This window comes from Urtica dioica, chromosome 6 (genome assembly GCF_054948205.1).
Source record: "Urtica dioica subsp. dioica isolate 48M chromosome 6, U.dioica_male_clone48M_v1_H2, whole genome shotgun sequence".
NCBI lineage: Eukaryota > Viridiplantae > Streptophyta > Magnoliopsida > Rosales > Urticaceae > Urtica > Urtica dioica.
This window is the reverse complement of record NC_142761.1, coordinates 8,327,819-8,351,278: the sequence shown is the minus strand read 5'-3', so window position 1 is coordinate 8,351,278 and position 23,460 is coordinate 8,327,819. Positions and strand designations below refer to the sequence as shown.

The 23,460-nt window shown below is 47.1% G+C and overlaps 1 pseudogene; it reads left to right on the top strand.

The window, feature by feature from the left end:
- Positions 1-22,096, top strand: LOC149393268 (calcium-transporting ATPase 12, plasma membrane-type-like; annotated as a pseudogene).
- Positions 22,097-23,460: the final 1,364 nt, after the last annotated feature.

Genomic DNA, 23,460 nt, shown 5'->3' with positions numbered 1-23,460 from the left:
CTCCAAATCCAGTGGACAAGTTCAGTGTCATACTTGTTTAGTGCTTCATACTTTTCTTTTTTCTTGTCTTGACATAAAACATGGACCCAAACTCCGCACCACCGGAACCCTACGTAGAAATCGACATCCAGCCTCTGTCGTTCAACCACGCAAGGCTTGTCGAGGTCATGACGGAGAAGAGCCTCTCTCGGCTCCAGGAAGAATTCGGGGGCGTCGAGGGAGTCGTGGAGGCTCTCGAGACTGACCCGAGGCGCGGGATTCGGACCCTAGGCGGCGAGGTGAAGCGGAGGAGAGATTTGTTTGGGTCGAACACGTGTATGAGGCCTCCGCAGAAGAGCTTCTTCTACTTCGCGTGGAAGGCTTTGAAAAGTTGGACCGTAATCATCTTCTTCATCTGCGCCGTTTTGTCTTTCATCTTCTTCGAGGATGGCTGGATGGACGGCCTCAGCATCATCACCCTCATTCTCATCGTCCTGGTTCTCTCTACCATCAGTAATTACAGGTTAGGATGATTTCATATAATATAATAGTAATTAAACATTCAACATAAATCATAATATAATGGTAGTGATTCAGTTTATACATAGAGAAGGGAAAATTGTGAGTATGAACTAAGCGTTCTTTAGTTATGCAAAATAGAATGATGCCTAAGCTGCCAAAGAAAGCACCGCTATATGAAATATTCATTGTTCTATTGTTCTGAAGAGACAATTATTTTATTGGAAAAATTAAGAAAATAACCAATTTAAACTTTTGATATTACTAAATAATCAATATTTGATAAATATTAAGTGAATAACCAATTTCATATATTTATAAACGTAAATTATAAGTAAATAGACACTACCGTATATCAAGTCACGTGTATATATGCTTTTCTAATTTTTCGTTTAATGATTTCTATAGCATTATCTTCATAAAAGTCAGCATATTATGACGAATTCCTTGTAAAATCTTAATATTTCTTAGGTTTTCCCTTTTTTATTCAGACCAAGGTATGTTTTTTTCGTTTTAGTTATGTGTTTTAAAACTCCAGGATCCATAAATGAGTTCAAAAGATTGGAAAATAATACTGTGACACTTTCACGATATCTTTCTTAAAAAATAAAATCGTTGAAAAATTTGTCTTTGTAATTATACCGAGTCATTTTAAGTTGGATACATAAAATTGTAATGACTTTGAATACTCCACCGCAAGACAGTTGACTCAGATGTAATCCGAGGCTCGGAGCCATCTGATCAGTCCTTCCTTTTAACATGTCTCGGATTCTTATGGAAAAATGATGTATGTAGCCCTGGGTATAAGTGAAATATTGCATTTGTATCTTTAGTTTTCAGAAATGACATGTTTCAATTTTATAAATATGACGACAATAGACTTTAAAATACAAAAGTATAACATATTTATTCATTTTGTTTACTTTTGTTTGGAATAAATGAGACATGATTACGTATTCTAAGGTATAATATCGTCATTTTCATAAAACTAAAAGTATGAACCCGACATTTTTTAAAACAAAAAATATAAAAGCCACATTTCACTTAAACCCGAGATATATATGTACATCATTTTTTTTTCAAGGCCAATATAAGTTCCGAGTCTTCTCATTTTCTCGCTAGTTTGGTTTTCAATCAAAGTCTTCCAAGCAACAATTTTTTCAAAAGCTTCATCTTTTGTTCTAGAAATAAATCCGGGTTTTCCTAGAGAAATCATCTACAAAAAAATATGAAAAAGTGAGACCAATAAATCAGAATGGACATAGTCCAATGTTATCGGCATTCTCAAAAAACCCGAAACATTAAATTTCACGCGACTTGCGTGAAATTTTGAATTCTGATGGGCTGGGTCACTAAAAAACCCATAAATGCCCTCGACGGCTAAGGCCCACACAAAACGGTCTGAAAGCACGAGAGTCCGAGCTCACACACGAAGCAGAGCTCACCGTCGTACGCTCCTCCAAGGAAGCGCGTGCTCGGCGCGCAGAAGACATGACGCGCCACGCCATCTACCCGGCGCGGCGTGCCATTGCACGCTCCAAAATCGCCTCGCGCGCCCACATCTTTGGAAGTATATAACAGATAATATTGGAGAAAGCCACAAGGATAAGTATATTATTGGCGTAATAAAGAAAGAGTATGCCAAAGTAAAAGGGCGAAAAAGATAGGAGCGGACATTTTGCTTTATAGAGCATCTTACACGTATATCTATGATTATTATATCTTAAAAGTCATCTTCATATAATAAACTGTGCTGGAGAGCACAATCAAAAGTAAAAATATAATAGATCCCACTATGGGCGGTGACGTCGAATTCAATGCGATTTCGGAAAGATAGAAGATGCTCGTAGAGGGAAAGAGCTCTTTTTCTGATCGTCCAATGAACTTTATGCATTGAGAAACCCTAGCCAATGGCACTCATCTGTGGTGTCTTATAAAAGGAATATTTTTCTTTCTTTGTGGGGTTACACACTTAGATTCGTCATTGCCGAAATACCTGGTCTTAGGTGTGCCTTTTACTCAGAGATATTGACAACCATTGTTAGAGCTTAGTCACATCATTGTTTTGTTGTTATTTTGATTATTGTAAAAACATGTATTGTTATGAACATTGTTTGAAATATTGGCAGCGTGTGTGAGTGGATAGTGATGGGAGTTCAAACCTAGGGGGAGCCTGAGTTAGAAATCACTGGCGTAGTCTTAAAGTTTAAGAAACGTGGAAAGTGATCATCCATGGTTTTCCAAAGTTGTACTTATTCTACCGTATAGTGAAGTTCTCTTTCTACCGAGACTATCATCACTCAGAAGCAGGCACGATTGGCCGAACTGTGTCCAACTCTTTGTTTCTTTACTTACAGTTTATTTATTCTCTATAATATGCTGAACTACTAAGTTGTTTTATAACATGTTATAACATCTTTAGAAACATCACGAAAAACAGTAGATCTACTTTTTCAAATGCAATTGTGAAGCGGAGAATGACATGAAGGTGAGTGAATTATTCTGGACATCTACAAAAAGATGGGATGCTCAAAAACTCCGAAGATACATGGAGAAGGATGTGGTAAAATTGATTGAGCGGTTGAGAATTTCATATGAACTGAAGGACAATAAGTTGATCTAGTATATTGCGGAGAATCTAGTACAAATTCGGCCTATAAGAAAAATAAGGGGCTAACTTCAATCCTAAAGATATTCTTATGGCGGTTGCGTCATAATAGTTTCTTCACTAGCACAAGGGTTGTTGTCAGTCGTTTTCGGAAGACTCGAAAAGTCGAGAAGACACACCGTTTAAAGGGCCGATGATCAGGCCGGAGGTCCTGAACAGCGGTAACCCTTCTGGCACGAGTCGACTGGCAAGTCCTCGTGCCGAATTTCGGCTCAACGAGTCGAGTCATTGTACTCGAATCGAGCGTTGCCCCTCAAGTCGAGTTATACCCCTCGAGTCGAGATAACTCCTTGAGTAGAGTCGTGTGTCCACGAATCGATTGCCGGATCCTCGTGTCGACCATGATACCTTATGTTTCACGCGGCTTGCGTGTAATCCCGAGTCCCGAAGGCCGAACGGGCCTAGTCATCGAGGGCCTCCAAGGCCCATAAACGGTCGACAAGTTGAGCCATATGCCCCTCAAAAAAGGGCACGCGTAGGCTCCCTAAAAAAAGACGCGCGCGAAGGAACCTACACGCCACCAAGGAAGGGCGCGCGCCGGGCCAGGGGTCTGCGCGCCGCGCACCCCTGAACTAGCGCGTGCGCGCGCCGTCCGAAAAGCACGGCACGTGCGCATCGCACAAAGCCTCATGCGCGCCGCACACCTCGCGCCGCACCTCCTTTCGAGCAGAGCGCGCTCCTCCTTGAGGGGAGCGCGCCCCCCAGTCCCACATGGACGAAGTACAAGCCTCTTAAGAACATCCAACTACTATAAATACCCCCTCTCATTGAGGGGGAAGCCATCCTATTCATTCCCATTCATTCTCTTGAATACTCATTCTTCTTTTTGCTTCTCTGGATGCCATCTTTGGCTTGGAGCGCTTTCTACAAGTTTTCTCGCTCTCAGAGGTTCCGAAGCACTCTCGTGGACTCTCGGACGTCGCTCCCTCTGATCGAACGCTGAGTTCAGTGCCCAAGCGCGCTCCCAGGGTTTTTCACTGAAAATCCCATGCGCGTCTAGCACACTAGACACGTCCGCGATTTTCGACAGAAAATCGCCTACGCATCCCACGAAGTTCTGAGACGTCGCCGAGGACTCCTCCGCGCTCCATCTCCTTCGTCGAGAACGCCATCTAGGCTCCGCGCCTCATACTGCGTTACATACGCCTTGAAGTACGTTCTGACCTGATCCCACACACGGGTACGTAGGCAGCCTGCACAAAAAGGCACGGTCACTCCTCCTTTCCACCATTTCCCTCATCTGAGAAGCGCCATCCGACTAGATGAAATCCAGCTCGAGACTTTCGAGTTCACACCTTTGGCTCGGGTGCGGCCACTGGGTCCGGCCTTGGGTCGAACCGCCCGAAGTTTTCAGTAGTTGTTCATTTTCGTGCGACAACATTTTGGCACTAGAATGAGGGGTCGAACCTCCGCCTTCCCGACTTCTTCAGCTCGAAATCCCTTCTGTCCACCTTCTTCTTTTCTTTTGAAAGTTCAACTTTCTCGGACTCGGGAAAAGATGAGTAATCAACCACACATACGTTCTATGGGCGCTAACAACCCTGATAACGCTACTGGGACCAAAAAATATTTCTTGCGCTCCCGAGCGCATGGTGACGAAGAGTCGCTCCTTGAAGAGAGCTCGACCCGCTCACCATCTTCATCTCCAGATAGCAGGGACGACCGCATCATGGAGTTGGAGGAGAATATTTGTCTACTAAAGGCAAAGAATGCGAGGTACCACAGCCGACTGGCTGCGAAACGACCTACGCATAATGCGGTAATCCTTGATGGGGATCCTGAGAACCTCAATGAGGAAAGTCGCAACCGCGACCCTGATTACGAGGGTACTAGCGATTCGGAGGATATCGAGACTTCTCTCACAAAGGAATGGGAACTCCCCGCTGTGAATGAAGGCGGTCCTTCGAACCCCTCGCCCAAGACAGGGGATGTACCTCCGCCCTCCCAAGATGGGAACCCCTCGTCAGGGCACGCGAAGAGCGCGCCATCGTAGACGAAGCCTGCGCCTCCATGTGGCAAGCCCTGATCTCAGGGATCATCTTACTGCTCAACGCAACGAGCGTGGAAATGACCTGAAAGAGTGACTAAGCTCTCGGCCAAACATCCCCCTGGTAGCCCCAACTAACGGGAACCGCCGCACGGGTCAAGGGTCTAATGAGAGGCAACAGATGACTCCTCCCGAACAGGGAGTTACTTAGACTACCGGTCTCGATGTGGTCACTATGATCCACAATCTTCGAAATGAAGTACGAGATCTCCGAGAATACGGAATAGGCGGAAGTGCCTATGGGGTCGTTGAGGAGAATTCCTTGCCTTTCACGGCTCAGATATTGGCCGAGGTATATACGGAAAATTTCAAACTCCCAAACCTCGTCCCCTATGATGGAACAGCGGATCCCGCTTACCACATCCAGCATTATGAAACTTGGATGACGATGCAGGGTGTCGCTCCCGGCCCCATGTGCCAAGCTTTTAGTCTTACCCTCGCCGGACTCAGTTTCGAGTGGTTCAAGAACTTGAGGCCAGGAAGCATCCACTCGTTCAAGGACCTGAATGACATGCTCCTAGCACGGTTCGCCACATCTATGGTCCAAAAGAAGACCAAGATGTACATGTGGTCAATCAAGCAAGAGAGCTTAGGCGATACCTCGCCCGATTCACTGAAGAATCGAACAAGGTCAACCGCTTTGACGACGGTGATGCAATTGCCGCTATCATTGAAGGCTTGCGCATAAGTGACTTCCTCAAATCCGGCATCGGCCGTGTCCCTTCTACCATGGCCGAGTTGATGACTCGAGCCAAGACTTTCATGGGAATCGGAGATTACCTCGACGGCCGCAAGGGCAACAATCAAAACTCTCGTTGTCGAGACGAACCTGGCCACGAGCAAGGCGACTCCCATAAAAGACGAAATAAAGGGAGTCAGGCTTCTAATAGCCAACCCCACGTACCCCAAAAGCCGCGACTTGCGGAAGACTTTAAAGGGTATTCGTCGTTCACGCCACTGAACACAACACCGGATCGGATCTTGGCTTTGGCACGTGACAAGTTCACTCCCCCGGATCCAATTAAAAAAGATCCCGCAACTCGCGATCGATCTATATATTGCGAGTTCCATCAAGAATACGGCCACCTAACCTCCGAATGCTACAATCTTAAAAGGAAAATCGAGGCTCTGATCCAACCGGGTGAGCTGAAAAAGTACGTGTTGCGCATGATCAGCACTGCGGGCCCCACCACAGGCAGACCACAGTCTGGCAAAGGAGGAGGAACATCCGCTTCTGCCGACCGAGCCGCAGCTACTGCTGACGCCAATCCGCAAATCCACATTGTGACCACCATACTGGGAGGTCCACAAGATGGAGATTCAGCCCGACAATGGAAGAAATTCGTAAGGGCCGTGGCTCAAGAAGACGCTGCTATGCATGTCAATCTTACTTACAAGGAACCTCCGTCCGTGCCTCACGAGATGATGCACTTCACCAACGAAGAGGCCAAGCGAGTTGTGCATCCGCACAATGACGCAATAGTGCTCAAAGCCCTAGTGGCTAATAACCTGGTGAAAAGGGTTCTCGTGGACAACGACAGTGCTGCCGATATAATCTTCAAGACCACCCTGGAGCGCATGAAGCTCGGGGGGCTACGCCCAACTCTGTCCCAAAGGCCCTTTATTTGGGTTCACGGGGGAGAGAGTCATGACCGAAGGCATCATTGATCTGCCGGTCACCTTCGGGACTCCCGGAGGCATTGAAGTCGTTCACATGGTCCCATTCCTAGTGGTCGATCAGGAGTCACCCTATAATGTCATCATTGGGCGACCCACGCTGAACCGACTGAGGGCTATAACTTTCACGTATCACCTACTGGTGAAATTCCTCACTGAAGAAGGAATTGGCATCATGGCTGGAGATCAATCCCAGGCCAGAATATGCTACGTGCAAGGAGTCGATGGCAAATCCGCCGGAAAAATGGTTAACACAATCTTCCAACTGGAAGACGATTGCCCATGCGACCTAAGGGACGCGAGGAAATTCGGAGAACTCGACCCTCGGGATGAAGTTGAGAGACTTAAAGTGGAAACCTCCGACGATCTCACGCCAGTCGTGCTAGACGAATCTAAACCTGACCAGGTTGTAAAGTTCGGCATCCGACTTCCACTCGCCACCAAGACTCAACTCACCGCCTTCCTCTGAGAGTTCAAGGATTTATTCGCATGGACTCATGCGGATATGCCCGGAATTGATCCTGAAATAATAGTGCACCGATTGAACGACGACCCAAAGGTCACCGAAAAAGTGCAGGCTAGACGAACGTTCAATCCAGAACGATACCTGGCCATAAATGAAGAGGTCGAGAAACTTCTCACCTTGAACTTCATCCGAGAAGCTAAGTACCCCAAGTGGGTCACCAACGTGGTGATGGTGAAAAAACCTAATGGAAAGTGGCGTATTTGCATAGATTACAAAGATCTTAACAAAATGAAACTCAAACCCCAACAAGTGCATGTTCGGGGTTGAATCCGGGAAATTCTTAGGATACATTGTTAGCCGACGAGGGATAGAGACGAATCCCGAAAAGATCAAGGCACTCCTTGAAATGAAGTCCCCAAGACGAATTAAAGAGGTGCAAAGCTTGACCGGTCGGATTGCTGCTCTGACGCGCTTTGTGTCGAAAGCAACCGACAAGTGTCAACTGTTTTTCAAAGCTCTAAAGAAGGCGGACGGCTTTGAGTGGACTAATGACTGCAAAAAAGCCTTTCAAGAGATGAAGGCTTACTTCGGGTTCCCACCGTTTCTCTTCAAACCAAAAGAGGGCGAGGTGCTATATGTATACCTCGCCGTCTCTGAAAGAGTCGTAAGCGCCATTCTTGTCCACGAATAAGATAAGGTCCAATGGCCAATCTACTATGTGAGCAAAGCCTTACTTGATGCGGAGACGCGCTACACCGAGATAGAGAAACTTTCTCTAGCTCTTGTGACGGCAGCTAAAAAAGCTGCGTCCGTATTTCCAAGCTCACCCTATCGCAGTGCGAACTGAGCACCCGATCGGTAAAGCTCTTCAAAAGGGAACATCGACTCGCATGGCGAACTGGTCCCAAGAATTGAGCGAGTACAGGATTAAGTTCCACCCAAGAGCGACTATAAAGGGTCAGGCCTTAGCCGACTTTGTGGCAAAATTATCCTACACTCCTGATATGAGAAGAGCGAAAAATGACTTAACCAATAACGCAATGACGCGGAAGAGAAAGGTCGACCCAATGGGTCCCATCTAGGAGTTACACGTAGATGGAGCATCTAATACTCGGGGGGCTGGCGCCGGAATCATTTTGACTAACCCCGATGGGGAAAAGTTACGATACGCCCTCCACTACGGATTCCAAGCCTCCAATAATGAGGCCGAATATGAGGCCTTCATTGTTGGGATAGAGCTAGCCAAAAGCTTGGCGCAAAGAACCTGTGGATACACTGCGACTCGCAGTTGATCGTAAACCAAGTTAAAGGTGATTACACCGCCAAAGAGCCTAATATGGTTGCCTACCTAGCAAAGATAAACTCCAAACTCGATGCCTTCTCTTGGATCGAGATTCTCCAAATCCCGAGAGAACAAAATTCAGAGGCTGACGCACTTTCTCGCCTCGGATCCGGCATTGACGAAGATGGATTGGGAACCATCCCTATCGAGTTTCTTCCATGGCCATCCGTCTCCCGGGATGAAGTCGGGACTATAGAAGATATGCCTCAGTCAACTTGGATGAACCCAATTATCAAATTTCTGCGAAGAGGAGAACTTCGCAAAGACCGCAAGGAAGCAGATAAATTGAGGGTCCTAGCATCCAAGTACACGCTTCGAGATGACATACTCTACAAGCACGGTTACTCAACACCGCTGCTCCGATGCCTCAATAACGTCGAGTCGACCAAGGTCCTCCGCGAAATACACGAGGGCATATGTGGAATCTCCCTCGCCCTCAAAGCGCTTAAACAAGGCTATTTTTGGCCTACCATGAAAAAAGATGCCTGTGAATGGGCGAGGCGCTGCGACAAGTGCCAACGCTTCTCCGAAATCCCAAGACTGCCGTCGACCCCACTGAGCAGCATCGTTGTCTCACGACCCTTTGCTAAATGAGGCGTTGACATCATTCGCAAACTCCCTAGAGCGCCAAGACAATACGAGTACGCAAAAATCGCCATAGACTACTTCACCAAGTGGGTAGAAGCCGAGCCGCTCGCCAGAATCACCGCAACTTCACACATTACCAACTATTCTTCATGAACTATCGTATCTTCTCTGCGAATCAGCGATTGGTGCCGGTATTGGATATAGATGGAGCTTCGGGTATTTTACCAGACATCCTGGAAGTGGGAAAAGTCTTGTAATTGTCCGAGGTCATATTCCTTCTACAAGCAAATACGACGAACTTCATCTGGAAAAGCATCATATGCAGGCATGGCATCCCTGTTTCGATTGTGACCGACAATGGCACACAATTAGACAACGCGCGAGTAAGAGATATCTTCGATCAACTAAATATCAGTAAGACAGTCTCCTCGCCACGACATCCGTAGGCCAACGACCAGGTCGAAGCAGTCAACAAGAATATTAAGAGAAATCTTAAAAAGAAACTCGAAGATAAGAAAGGCGCCTGAGCCGAAGAGCAACCATTCGTCCTGTGGGCTCACCGGACGATCGCACGGAATGCCACCGGGGAGACTTCATTCTCCCTCGCATACGGGATCGAAGCCGTAGTGCCAGTCGAAACCGAGATCCCCACGTTCCGAGTTGAGACTTTCAACGAAGAAAACAACGATGAGGCCATGCGCCTAGAGTTAGATTTAATCGACAAAAAGAGGTTAGAAGCGCTTAACTGCCTCGCTGCACAAAAGCACAAAGTCGAAAAATACTACAACTCCAAGATCAAAAGGCGAACCTTTGCCGTCGGAAGCCTGGTACAGAATACCCAAGTGCAAGGCGTCGGCGTCCTTGGCCCAAATTGGGAAGGACCCTACAGAGTCCGTAAAGTCATACATGACGGGACCTACTACATCGAACACACGGACGGGACCCCGATCCGTCACCCGTGGAATGCAAAACACTTGAGGCAGTACTACCAATAGCTAGCACTTCCCCCATTTTATATCTTTAATTTCCCATATTCAATACGGCATGCGAGCCAATGTTTTAGGATTTTTAATTTTTCGCAATCATAATAAAGTTCGAGGTTTCTTTTTCAAAATCCGCTTTATAAAGGTTTTCCGGTTATCAAAAGTAAAACTTGTGACCCAAAAAACTTTCGGGCTAGCAACAGTAAGGAAATCCTCAAGAAAACACGCTCCACCAAAAAAAAAACTTAAGTCTCAACCCGAACACAAACGGGAACAAGGACACTAAGACGCGTACATGGCGCACGTAAGACGCCTACATGGCGCAATCAAGTCGTCCCTCGCGACGCAACTAAGATGCCTACATGGCACACGTAAGACGCTTAACTGGCGCACGTAAGACACCTACATGGCACAACCAAGTCGTCCTTCGCGACGCACGTAAGACGCCTACATGGCGCAACCAAGTCGTCCCTCGCGACGCACCTAAGACGCCTACATGGCATACCTAAGACGCCTACATGGCACACGTAAGACGCCTACATGGCGTAACCAAGTCGTCCCTCGCGACGCACTTAAGACGCCTACACGGCGCACGTAAGACGCCTACATGGCGCAACCAAGTCGTCCCTCGCGACGCACCTAAGACGCCTACACGGCGCACTTAAGACACCTATATGGTATACGAAAGACGCCTACATGGCGCAACCTAGTCGTCCCTCGCGAAACACCTAAGACGTCTACATGGCACACGTAAGACGCCTACATGGCGCACGTAAGACGCCTACATGGCGCAACCAAGTCGTCTCTCGTGACGCACCTAAGACGCCTACGTGGCGCACATAAGACGCCTACATGGCGCAACTGAGTTGTCCCTCACGACGCACCTAAGACGCCTACATGGCATACCTCAGACGCCTACATGGCGCAACCGAGTCGTCCCTCACGACGCACCTAAGACGCCTACATGGCATACCTAAGACGCCTACATGGTGCACGTAAGACGCCTACATGACACCACCAAGTCGTCCCTCGCGACGCACTTAAGACGCCTACATGGCGCACGTAACACGCCTACATGGCGCAACCAAGTCGTCCCTCGCAACGCACCTAAGACGCCTACATGCGCACTTAAGACACCTACATGGCGCACGTAAGACGCCTACATGGCGTACGTAAGACGCCTACATGGCACACGTAAGACGCCTACATGGCGTGACAAAGACGCCTACATGGCAAGATAAAGACGCCTACATGGCACGACAAAGACCCCTACACGGCACACTAAAAACGCCTACAGGGACGCAAACCATACAATGGTTAGCATATCTAAGGCTAAATCCTGCTAAGGCAGAAGACTTGCCAAAACCACTGGCGAAAGACGCGTATCTACTGAAACATGCCATAGCTAATCAGGGTAAGAATGCAAGACCATAATGAGCAGACGTGTTCATAAAAGAAAATCATGTTCCATAAAAAGATGGCAACCGCCCCAAAAATCCTAGAAAGCAAGCACTAAAACAGGTGCGCTGGAAGGGAATTCCTAGAGAAAGCAATGCGCTAAACACTTGCGCGAAAAAGAAAAGAAAATATTATCAACCAATAAGCTCGTCACCAAGAGGCTCAACCCCGTCGAGCGGTGGGATCAGAGAGTCGAAGAAGTGGAAGGTTATCCCTCGAGAGACGTTCTCGGTAGAGGTAGCTTCCCGACACTCCACCGCCGCAGCATGCCTTGCCTCCTCGATCCCGACATCGAAGTCGTCAAGCAAGTCAGACGTGAGCTGTTGCGCCGCTGCCTTTTCCGTGGTGAGCCGAGCTACTTCCTCTGCCAAAGAGTCACGCTCGCGCTCCGCCCGGCACTGGCGGCCTCGCTCGACGAGAGTTGACTTTGAAGAATGCTCGCTTCTTCTGTACACGTCTCTAACTGGTGTCGAAGGTCCCGCACCTCGCTCCGGAAAACTTCCATCGATCGAGTCGCCACTTCAAGAGCTTGACGCTCCATCGTCAATTCTCCAGCCATCTTCGTCACTGCTGACTTAGCGCGATCATATTTGCCTCGGGCGACTCCCAACTCCACATGGGTCTCTTGGAGCTGTTCGCAAAGACTCGTAAACTCCGCCTAAGGGCCTCGCTCGGCCCGAGCTAGCTGAGACTTCGCTTGAGCAAGCTCCTCATGGGCGAGTCCCATACGCCGAATAAGGTCGTGTAGAATCTTCTCGTCTCGGGTCGCACGCGCAAGCACCTGAGGAGGTTGAAAGAGCAAGTCAGCAAAAATAAGATTCTAGCGAAACAAAGCGAAAGGATAAGTAGAGGGAAACTTACTCTCTGTGTGTCAGAGACGCCATTGCGGAAGAACTCTACATTGCTGCTTGCCACAATGCCCTTCCACATCTTCAACGGGGACTGCGCGAGCCCCTAGGAACATTCCCCTCTAACTTCCACAGCCTCCGTCTCGATCATCGAGTTCGCGCGCTTCGAATTCGAAGACGTGTCCGGAAGAGCCAAGGAAGAAGATCGCTTTAAAGAAGCACGGGGACCGCTCTTTTCCAAATGATCGGCGTCAGACTTCTCCCTGCCCATCCGTGCCGCGATCCGAGAACGAATTGCGGCTAGTGACTTCGAGTCTCGGGAAGATCTCGCCAAACGCGCGCGAGCCCTCGCCCTAGCTGAGGAAGCTACAAAAACAACAAAGATCAGAACTCTGACTAAAAAGATACTGAAACTGAAAAAGAACAAACGTCAAAGTACCTGGAAGGCCGCTGCTCAAGGGAGACGACACGGCACTATGGGCTTCTTCCGCCCATTTAACATCTTCACGGTCAAGAGGGAAAGGCGGAAACCACCTAGTGAACGCCATCATCATGGGGGAGCGCAATCGCTCCCCAGCTTTCCGAGCCTCCGACATTCCTCGGATCTCCTTCACGAATTCGAGATCGTCGGCCCCCGCATCAGCAAAGAAGTCAGTCAGAGGACCGAACCGGAGTGGTGCATCTCCAAAGGCCTTGACTGAGACCCACACCCACGCTATCCTGTTATGCTTCTCCGAATCCGTGATCAGCTTGGTGTTCCGGCGATCGCAGGCCATGAAGAAGTTGGGTTGTCCTGGCGCTGGGAAGGCCGCGACAAGATTACGAAAATCGCCCATGATCATCGCCCGCTTGGTCTGGCAATGCCACTCCATGTGACACATCGCCACCATGCGATAAAACATCGGGCTCATCTGACAGGTATGCACCCCCAATCGCGTGATGATCTGCTGGACAATGGGCTGGAACGGCAATCGTAACCCGCAATGAAGACTCGCTATTGAAACTGCGTCAAACCCATGACGTGGATAGAAAGGACGATCGTCCGGCAAGGGACGAAGAAGCGCCACAGACGTCAGAATGGCGTATGCCTCCCTGAGACCAACGAATGCTCGGTAGATGAGCGAGCTCGAAGCATCGATCCCCGAACAATCGTAGCCCTCGGGAGTAGCAAAGCCTTCCACGGGATACCACTCCTTCCTAGCGAGAGACCGCGCCGATAATACCGATTCCGCGTCTGAGACCTCGGACCTGGCACCTCTCAATCCCGGGGAAGAGCCTTCATCCTCAACGGCCGAGGCAATCACCGTTGGCCCCCCAGGACGTTCCACTATAGGACCCTTGGCTCCCGGACGCGTCTCCGAATCACCTCCGGGATTATCTTACTCCGGCCCGAAGTCATCCACGCAGTCAATCTCGTCGAGAACCGACTCTAACAGGGCCGGCGCGGCCACGCTGGCAACTTTTCCCGACGCGCCTTGAACGTCCAAGTCGGACTCTGGCACATTAGACTGGGGCACGTCGCGCGCCCCCTCGCCAACTAAGTTGATCACGAGGCGAGACGCAGCGCCCCCAAACGCATGCCGACCAGCATCCTCGTCCGCGCCACGCCCAGTCGGTGTGTGCTCTTCCACTCCCTCTCGAGGCTGAGGTACGGGCGCAGTCGCACCCACCTCTCCCTCTTCGAGCCACTGCTCCATTCCACTTGGATCCTCCTCCACGTACAAAGGAACCTCCCCTAAGCCCGAGAAGAGGTCATTCTCTGCATGCTCAGAGTCCTGAAGCAAGAAAGAGAAATCTATCTCAGGATCCTCAGTTGAGAAGGGTAAGGTAAGGGAATATCCATCATGCAAAAGTGTAGAGAGAGAGAGAGAGAGAGAGAGAGAGAGAGAGAAAAGAAAGTGGAAAAACTAGGAGAGTGGTGCCTCTATTTATAGACTCTTTTGGGGGGGGAGAGGTAAGAGTCCAAATCCTACTTCCACAACTGAAAAAAAAGGGAAAAACCTGTCAAACGCGTTACCCCCGCGCACCAAAAAAAATGTGTGTATCCTCGCGACGGTGAGGACTTTGAAAATAAAGCTTCCTCAAACACCCGGCTAAGATGACTAAAAGTTCATCGCCAGGAGACTCCTGGGTGACGAACTTGGGGGGGCTGATGTTGTCGGTCGTTTTCGGAAGACTAGGAAAGTCGAGAAGACACGCCGTTTAAAGGGCCGATGGTCAGGCCGGAGGTCCTGAAGGGCGGCAAAGCCTTCTGGCACGAGTCGACTGGCACGTCCTCGTGCCAACTTTCGGCTCATCGAATCGAGTCATTCTCCTCGAATCGAGCCTTGCTCCTCGAGTCGATTTATACCCCTCGAGTCGAGATAACTCCTTGAGTAGAGTCGTGTGTCCACGAGTCAATTGCCGGATCCTCGTGTTGACCATGATACCTTATGTTTCACGCGGCTTGCGTGTAATCCCGAGTCCCGAAGGCCGAACGGGCCGGGTCATCGAGGGCCTCCAAGGCCCATAAACGGTCGACAAGTTGAGCCATATGCCCCCTTAAAAAAGGGCACGCGCACGCACCCTAAAAAAAGACGCGCACGAAGGAACCTACACGCCACCAAGGAAGGGCACGCGCCGCGCCAAGGGTCTGCGCGCCGCGCCATAAGAGCTGCACGCCGCGCACCCCTGAACCAGCGCATGCGCCGTCTGGAAAGCACGCCACGTGCGCGCCTTACAAAGTCTCTTGCACGCCGCGCATGGGCTTCTGCGCGCCGCGCACCCCACGCCGCACCTCTTTTCGAGCCTCTCATTGAGTGGGAAGCCATCCTATTCATTCCCATTCATTCTCTTGAATACTCGCTCTTCTCTTGGCTTCTCTGGATGCCATCTTTGGCCTGAAGCGCTTTCTACAAGTTTTCTCGCTCTCAGAGGTTTCGAAGCACTCTCGGGGACTCCCGAACGTCACTCCCTCTGATCGAACGCCGAGTTCAGTGCCCAAGAGCGCTCCCAGGGTTTTCCACTGAAAATCCCCTACGCGTCTAGCACACTAGACGCGTCTGCGATTTTCAACAGAAAATCGCATACGCGTCCTACGCGTCCCACGGAGTTCTGAGACGTTGCCGAGGACTCATCCGCGCTCCGTCTCCTTCGTCGAGAACGCCCTCTAGTGACCGCGCCTCATACTGCATTACATACGCCTTGAACAACGTTCTGACCTGATCCCACACACGGGTACGTAGGCAGTCTGCACAAAAAGGCACGGTCACTCCTCCTATTCACCCCTTTCGCACCCAAAGATATCATTAGGTGCGACTTTTCCGCACCCAAAAGTCCGCACCTAAAAGTCTTGGATGCAAAAAGTCGCACCCAAAAGTCTTGACTTTCGGGTGCGACATTTAGGTGCGACTTTCCGCACCTAAAGTCGCACCTAAAAAGTCACAAAAAATGGCGACATTTAGGTGCTTCTCTTCGAGAGGGACCGGATCTCCGTCGCCGCTCCTCGCCGCTCCTCTTGCGACCGGCTCCACAGCTTCCGAACCAGGGATACACACACACACTCAATTACCATACACACACATACACAAAGACACACAAAAAAACACATTTCTTCTCGGCCCATTCCTTCTCGGTCCGCGCGCGCGTCCAGTGGTGAGTCTCGGTGGTTGGTTGGGTCGTGTGGATGAGGGGTCGGCGATTTCTTCTCGGCCGGTGCTCGGTGGTCGGATCGGAGCCGACGACAGGGGTGCGAGAGGTGAACCAGGTCTATAGACCTACAACAAGAAATAGAGGGAGACAAAGTTAGAGAGAGAGTCGGACAGAGAGAAAAAGAGAGAAGAAGAGGAAACTCACCTGAGGTCCGGCGGCGGCGGTGGGGGCTCAGCTCGGTGACACCGCTCCAACTCGCGGCCTCCTTGCTTCTTCGGGGTCACAGCTCGCGCATGGACAAGAGAAGAAGAAGATGGGAAAAGAGAGAACTCAGAGAGAGGGAGAGGCTCGGGTTGATTTGTTTTATATCATGACCTAGAATTTGGGTGCGACTTTTCGCACCCAATGATCCGTGTCAGTACCTTTGGTTGCGACAAAGTCGCACCTAATAGTATTTAAAAAAAAAAGAGGAGGAAAATTTGACCGCAATAAATTTAAGACATTGGGTGCGAAAAGTCGCACCGAATAGTACTTTTGGGTGCGGAAAGTTGCACCTAATAGTACTTTTGGGTGTGAAAAGTCGCACCTAATAGTATTTCACAAAAAAGAAGGGGAAAGTTGACCGCTCAAATGTTTTAAGACTATAGGTGCGACTAAGTCGCACCTAATAGTTTTGATGAAGCATTGGGTGCGACTAAGTCGCACCCAAAAGTTTTGACGGACTTTTGGGTGCGAAAAGTCGCACCTAATAGTATTTCACAAAAAAGAGGGGGAAAGTTGACTGCTCAAATGTTTTAAGACTATAGGTGCGACTAAGTCGCACCTAATAGTTTTGATGAAGCATTGGGTTTGACGGACTTTTGGGTGCGAAAAGTCGCACCCAAAGTTTAAAAAATCAACGAAAATTTTTATATGCTTGTTTCTGTTTTGGGTGCGACAAGTCACACCTGAAAGACTCATTTGGTGCGAATTTTTGGTGCGAAAAGTCGCACCCGAATGTCTTCCGCACCGGAAAATAGTATTTGTAGTAATGTATTCTTGTTGTAGGTTAGAGGTCGTTCCTTAATTTTCTTTTGTTATGATTTGACTAAGCATACCTAGTTCGGAGTCTTCTTTGGCTCGTCGCTTGACTTGGACATTGAGTGCGATGGGTGGGAGATGCTGGATAGTTTTTTAGTATCAATCACAACTAGAATGTTATATATAATGAGCAAATATGATTCATTATGATTACAGTTACGATCTTGGAAGAGTTATGGTTTTAGCAAAACCAATGGATCTTCAAAGGTAAAGGTATTCAGGCCCATGTCATGATGAGGAAGAGCGGTTTCATGGTGAGGGAAGCTAAAGAACCACTTTGTTTCGGGAATCAGGGTACGAAGAAAACAATTATTACTACTCGGACTTGGGAGTAGCCAGTGGAGGTATTTATCAAAGTCAACGTTGATGCCTTGTCCAAAGATGGTATTGCTATTGTTATGATATGGATTTATCAAAGTAAATGAAGGAACCGAGCTTTGGATGTGGTGTAGCCGTGTGACATCTAACTCTCCTCAGAAAGCTGAAATGTTGCGGTGTTTTTGGGTTTGTAGTTGGCGAAGTTCTTGCTTCGTTGTTGAGGGAGACAACGAAGCACTTGTTGAACACAACTCTTTTGTAGGAAAAACACATTCTTTTTATTAAGACCACTCAAGAAGAGATTACAAGAGAAAGTGTTCAGAACTCACACTACAAAATCACTCTAGGACTCTTTTGAAGACACCTTTTTAGAGACTACTACACTTTAATTTTCTTAGATGAAAAACATGGTAATGGTGAGGGGTATTTATAGTGGTGGTGAAACAATATCAACCACACATTTTCTCACTTTCTAGGAGATTCTAAAAATATCTAGATTTTGTACATACTTGTAGACATTCTAAACACTTCTACACATTACTAAAAAGTTTCTAGTTAGTGGACTTTTACTCCAAGTGGGCTTTTAATTAGACTCCTTGTATAAATGAGCTTGCACAATTGTTGGGCTTTAGAAAATTCCATTGGGTAGTGTTGATCTTTTAACACTCCCCCTCAGTATTAGCCCCCATTCGTCGCACCATGTTGAGCTGACTGCAAAAGCCCTCACACTTGCTAGTACTTAGCCCTTTTGTGAACAAGTCTGCTACTTGGTCATCCGTCTTGATCTGCCGCATCTTGATTTCCTCCTTCAAAACTTTCTCTCAGATAAAATGATAGTGCACCTCCACATGCTTTGTTATAGCATGAAACACCGGATTTTCTGCCAGGCAAACCGCAGATTGGTTGTCGCAGTGAAGTGACACCGCATAGTCAATTTTCTGGTACAAATCCTCCATTAAGAGTACAAACCACATACTTTCCTGAGCTGTTGCAACAGCTGCTCTATACTCCGCTTCTGTAGTTGACAATGACATTGTTGGTTGTATTTAGGCTTAACTATTTCTAATTTTTAGTTTGGGCTTTTGTTTTTGAACTTACTATCATGTTATCTAGAATTTGCTGAATATGTCCAGAGTGGTATCAGAGCCACAAGATTTTAAAATAAATGGCGAATGAAGATTTACCTTTCTAAATCCCGACTACGGCAATTGAAACATCAAGATTAGTGCATTATTAGGTGCCCAAGATGTGTGGGGTATTACCGAAAAAGGCTTCAAGGAGCAAGATGAAGCTATGCTAATCCAAATAAAAAGATTACCTCTCTAGTTTATAACCAAGCCTCTAATATTTACAAATACTTTCCATAAACACCTAAATTCTTTTCCAACACATAATATATAGTTTTATATAGTTTGTATTAAATGTCACCCAATACCTTTAAAATTGTGTTGAAATGTAAAAAAAAAAAAATTTCCTTCTGCATATTTTTTTTTGTCAGCTCTTTTATCGAGCATCACAATAACTTTTTAATAGCGCATCACAATGTTGTAGATTATCAAAAACTCATGGACACTGGAGTTTCAAACCTTGGTTCACTCACTTGATATTAGTCCCGGCTCCATTTAGTTAAGTTCAATTATATTATTTTACATGGTATTGATCGGTTTATTTTTCTTCCTTTTATATATATACATATATTTTGCAACAGCCAAAGCCGACAATATGAGAAGCGATGGAAAGTCAGCAAGGACATAAAAATTAACGTCATCCGTGATGATCGCCGGCAAGAAATCTCGATCTTTGACATCGTTGGTGGCGACGTGGTTTTCCTGGAATTCGGTGACCAGGTTCCAGCTGACGGACTACTTCTGGAAGGTCAGTGTCTTGAAGTTGACGAATCAAACACAGAAGAAGGCGACGTGGACTTCCAGGAATCTGGCGACCAAGTTCCAGTAGAAAGACTACCTCTAGAAGGCCAATCTCTTGCCGTGGACGAGTCGAGCGTGGAAGGGGGTGACATGGTTTTCCAAGAATCCGGAGACCAAGTTCGAGGAGATAGAGTAGTTCTGGTAGGCTCGTCGTCTGTTGATCACGTGGAGATCAACAAAAGTCAAAACCCATTCTTGCTCAGCGGGACCAAAGTCACCAACGGCAACGGGAAAATGGTGGTCACCTCTGTTGGACTGAAGACAAAGTGGGGCAAGAAGATGAGCGAGATCACCGAAGACTCTGACGACAAGGAGAACCTGCTCCATACCCAGCTCGCCAACCTGACAATAGGAATCGGAATAATTGGACTCGCATTGATGGTCGTCGCGCTGGTTGTCCTCTTAGTTAAACGGACCGGTGCGGGCCCTATAATCAACGAGGTGGTGGAGATAATCCTGACGGCGATGGTGGTGGCGAACCCTGAGGGACTCCCTTTCGCTGTCGACCTCAGCCTCGCCTACTCCAAGAAGAGGATGATGTTCGACGAAGTCATGGTAGGAAAGCTCTCTGCCTGCCGAACTATGGGCTCCGCCACTGTGATATGTACAGACAAGACCGGGATCCTCACCACGAACAACATGAAGGTCACCAAGTTTTGGATGGGCACCGACAACATGTCCTCATCTTCCATGCCAAGCCCGATCACGGAACTCTGGGGAGAAGCGGTGGTGATGAACGTGAGTAAGGCGGCGGTGCCGGGGTTTGAATATGGATGTAATCCGATGGAAAAGGCAATGCTCACATGGTGGGATGAGAAGGTCGGTGCTGAGGTGGCCGAGTTACAGATAGGACGCACCGCAGTGGCCATCTCCACTTTCAGGTCTAAGAAGAAGCGGAGTGGAGCGTTGGTGGAAAGGAGTTCCGAAGGGACACGATGGAGCCACTGGAAAGGCGCGCCGGAGATCGTCCTCGCAATGTGCTCCAAGTACTACGACGGGACCGGGATGGTTAAAGAGCTCGACGTTAGCTCAACTAGAACTGACATCGAGGCGGTCATTGAACAAATGGGCACGGAGAGTCTCCGATGCATTGCATTTGCCGCAAAAAAATCCTCAGACGGGCTGAGTGGTAGCAAGATGGAAGAGAACGACCTGATTTTGCTAGGCTTGGTCGGGATTGAGGATCCGTGCGGGCCGGAGACGAGGAATGCCGTCGAGAAGTGCCAAACGGCAGGCGTGAAGGTGAAGATGATCACAGGAGATAACATCTTCACCGCGAAAGCCATTGCCGCCGAGTGTGGGATTTTGGACGAGAACTCCGGTGGAGAGGTGATCGAGGGAGCAGAGTTCCGGTCGCTATCATCGGAGGAGCGGTTGAGCAGAGTCGATAGCATTAAAGTTATGGCACGATCTTCCCCGTCTGATAAGCTTCTCATGGTTCAGTGTTTGAAGCAGAAGGGACACGTGGTCGCCGTCGTCGTCGGAGACGGAACCAATAATGCTCCGGCGCTGAAAGAAGCCGACGTGGGTCTCTGCATGGGTTTGCAGGGAACGAAGGAGGCGAAGGAGAGCTCCGATATCATCATCCTCGGAGACAGCTTCGCTTCGGTGGCCACGATTCTCTGGTGGGGTAGGTGCGTTTACAACAACATACAGAAGTTCATGCAGTTCCAGCTCACCGTCAACGTGGCGGGACTTCTGATCAACTTCGTCGCATCGGTTTCCGACGGAGGAATACCCCTCTCAGTAGTGCAGATCGTGTGGATGGACCTAATCATGGACACACTCGGCGGGCCACAGAGAAGCCCGCCAAAGAGCTCATGGACAGCCCGCCGGTTGGTCGGACTGAACCGCTGATCACCAACGTCATGTGGAGGAACCTTCTCGTTCAGGCTTTTTATCAAACATCTGTCCTGCTTGTTCTCCTGTTCCGAGGGGAGTCAATCCTTTGGGTCAACGACAAGGTAATAGACACGATGATCTTCAACACCTTCGTTCTGTGCCAGGTGTTCAACGAGTTCAACGCGAGGAAGCAAGAGAAGAGGAACGTGCTAAAGGGGATCGAGAGGAACAAGCTCTTTGTTGTTATCATTGCCTTCACTTTGGTTCTTCAGGTTATAATGGTCGAGTCTCTAAACAAGTTCGCGGGCACAGAGAAGCTGGATTGGTGGATGTGGGGTGTATGCACAGGCCTTGCGTCTCTGTCTTTGCCAATCGCATTGCTCTTCAAGTGCGTACCTGTTCCAAAGAAGCCTTTCTCTGCATATTTCCAGGGCCTTTACACTTTGGTTTGTCCGGTTAAGGTTCTTCAAATGGTCGAGTTTCTAAAGGCTTTCTTCCACGACTTAAAGAGCTTATTCACCTTTAGGAAGCATGAATAGACACATATGTTTCATTTCAGACTTCCAATTCTTCTTTTTTTTTTTTTTGGATTGTGTGATTATCTGGTCTATGGTCTCTACTTATGATCATCTTGTCTATGGTATCTACTTAAGTATTAAAGGATTGGCTTGAGTTTATTAAATAACAATGTCTAACATTCCATGTAAGAAGATGAAATAAGACACGTGCAAACTTAAATTACAAATCTAATGCTTTATTAATTTTGCAAGATAATAATTAACAAAAAATTCGATGGTAAAAAATTTAAAATATTACAGAAATTAACTTTGACATGTCAAATTCAATGACTATAAATAAAACATATTTGAAACGTTGGTTAAATAGAAATATTAACATTTCATATGGCTTAATCTGTTACATAACGGTTATATTTTTATTTTTGGTGCATATTATTAAATGAAAAATTCTCACAAATGGAGTGATAATTATTTTCAAATATAAATTAGAGGGCTAGTAACTTAAATTTGGTAGCCACTTGTTAACGAAATAAAATTTAGGAACTTCATATGGGCTTATCATATTCAATTATCCACATTCTCATGTCGCTACCTCTTGTATCTCTGCTTTCGAGGATTTTATCTCAGTGCGTTATATATCTCCGATGTCAGTCTCTAAATTGAGATAGCTCGTTGTGAATCTCTATCGCCCAATAGCTCCGACCTCGTGCGCTGATTTGGAGAAGTAGCACCAGTTAGTATAATCGAGATTAGTTAAGTAAGCAATGAAATTAGATTTTTACGATATGGTTGATGGAATATCTATTGTATCAAACGATGCACCCTATAATTATAAACTCTTGCTATTATTTGTATGCATTTTTGAACTTATTAATTAGAATGTTTGAAAATTCGTTTAGCTAAGTCAAGAACCCCCAACAATATCGTTTTAATTCGTCGCATTTGAGTTTGGTACAAAGGAGTCAAATATTAAAATCTATATTCCACCTTATAACAAATGATTTCAGCATTCGAAGGAGAATTGAAGCGGTTCTGAGAAGTAGGTTTTTTTTTTCTCAAAGAAGTTGGGGTTTGTTTAGTCTTTATTGAATTCATTTAAAAATTAAATAATCATTTCAAGATATTTAATTTAGACATATTAAAAAAATATAGCCTTCTAAAATTAAAGAATTATAACTAGTATGAATTTCATACGTGGATTATAAAAGTTTAAAATTCATACGTGGAAACAATTTAGATACGTGGAGGTTATGGAATTATATTTAAGTCATGCTTATCACCATATTTGAAGACGTTTAAAAAAACAACTTTAAAATATATTTGAAGACATTTATAAAACAACTTTAAAATCCAAGATTTTATTTTCAAAGTCGTCTTAAAAATGACACAACATATCTTTTATAGTCAATATTTACACGTCTTAAAAACATATATGCATTTGAAGTCGTTTTTAAACTGACTCGTAATATTTTATGTAGACTTTTTTAAGTCATTATTCTATTAACTTCAAAAGTTTGTTTGAGTCGTTTTTTAAACGACTTGCAAAGCCAAATGAGAATTTTGACTATC